The sequence below is a fragment of the Sceloporus undulatus genome, chromosome 1 (genome assembly GCF_019175285.1).
Source record: "Sceloporus undulatus isolate JIND9_A2432 ecotype Alabama chromosome 1, SceUnd_v1.1, whole genome shotgun sequence".
NCBI classification, from domain to species: domain Eukaryota; kingdom Metazoa; phylum Chordata; class Lepidosauria; order Squamata; family Phrynosomatidae; genus Sceloporus; species Sceloporus undulatus.
This window is the reverse complement of record NC_056522.1, coordinates 159651024-159653088: the sequence shown is the minus strand read 5'-3', so window position 1 is coordinate 159653088 and position 2065 is coordinate 159651024.

The window sequence follows — 2065 nt, the reverse complement described above, 5'->3', positions numbered from 1 at the left end:
GGTGCCAAGCAGCCTCGTCCTCCTCCCGGCTTGGGAGGAAGCCTAGGTCTGCTCCCAGGCCAGGGAGGAGGCAGAGGCTGCTCCTCATCGTGGCGATCGCTGCGGTGGGAAGCGTCCTCCTCCTCCTCCCGGTCTGGGAGGAAGCCTTGGCCGGCTCCCAGGCCAGGAAAGAGGCAGGGGCCGCTCCTCATCGCGGCAATCGCCGCGGTGGGAAGCGGCCTCCTCCTCCCTGGCTTCGCGGAGGCCTTGAGGACCCCGCTTCCGGAGCTCCGACCGCGGAGCCGCCTCCAAGGCCTCGCTGGGGCCCGGGAGGGATCGTCTCCGCGGCTGGAGCTCCAACTGCGGAGAGCCTTCGCAGGCCTCAGCAAGGCCTTGGAGCCGCCGCGGGGGCTGAGGTGGCCGCGGTGGGCGGGGCCATCCCGGTTTGGGCGCCAAACCAGACCGGGACCGGGATGGCACCGCCCAAACCGGGATTGTCCCGCCCCCCGGCAGGATATGGCAACACTACACATGGATGGACTCTATTAAGGAGATCACAGGTTTTAGAGGGTTGCAGGAATTAAGCAGAGCAGTGGAGGATAGACATCTTGGAGATGTCTCATCCATAGGGTCACCATGAGTTGACTTCGACTCAAGGACAGTTAACAACATCAACAACAACAACATGCAACAGGGGTAATGGTGGGAACCACAGATTTAGATGAAATGGTTCTTTACACAAAATTAGTAGCTGATCTGATCTCTCCATTGATAAGTAATTTGTTATTCATACCCAACTTTTCTGAAGTTTGTCTTAAGAATGGCTTACAATAAGATAAACACAGATAACCAAATCCATGGTTCACAGCAAGGCAATGATCCTGTGGCTTTATTTCTGAGATATTGTTGATGTTAATACAAATGACTACGTTTGCTTAGTGAGTATAAAACTGACCAAATCAAGCATTTCCATTTCAGGCCCTTGAAACACTCATGAAATGCACCATTATTTTAATTGGTCACTATGAAGAAGCAGTGGCTGTTTTTCTTTTATGCATACCCCTTTTCATGCTGCCACAGTTACAGTAAATTCAAGAGACAAAATAGGAGGCTATGCCATAGCTGCTATGGGAATGTGAAAATGTGACCTTTGCTTGTTGGCATTTGTACAAGTCAGTAAGAGGTCTTTTCCCTTAGGAAAAGGGGAGAAAAATAACTCTTGTGCTGGAGGGAAAAGTATAAGAATACAACACAACACAGACATCTGGACATTTTAAATATTTTTTTCCAGGCCTGAATGTTTCAAACAAAACATTTATGGCTTTATGAGATAATAATAGCATCTTAGATTGGAGATAAAATGTGACAAGATGCCAGTGAAATTTAGCTCTGTTTATATTAACTTATTCCTGCTTCCTGACTGTAAAGCAGACTGCTTCGTTTTACGGCAAGGACAGACTCTGAGCAGTCCTTATGGAGAGAGCAAAGAGACCAGATGTGGGCAGACTTCATACTTTGTTGTTTCTTTTAATAGATCCCTGAGATCTTCCAACCAGAGCCTTGTGCAAAACAAACAAATTAAACACGACAATTAAAGAATTCTCAGGGCGTTGTTTTAAATTCCATAAGTGAATGGCTCACAGTCTTGCCACCCCAGTATCCCTTTGGGTTTGCCTTAGGCTTTCTTCATTTCAGCATTATTACAGTTGGCCCTCCTTATCCATGGATTTTTTATACACGATTCAAGCATCCACGGCTTGAATATATTCAAAAAAAGTATAAATTTTAAATATCAAACTTTGATTTTCCCATTTTATATAAAGGACTCCATTTTGCAACGCCATTGTATCTAATGGGACTTGAACATACATGGATTTTGTTATTCACGGGGGTTCCTGGAACCAAACCCCAGTGGATAACAAGGGTCCACTGTATACATGATGATGATTTTTTTTTAGCCTTCAACAAATATCACAAATCAAAAAAGCTCTTCTGGACTTTTGTTTGTTGCACCTTCACTTCAACACCAAGTTAGGGGACCCTCTCATAGGAGTTTTTTTTTCATTATTTTTTCAGAGGTTTCTTG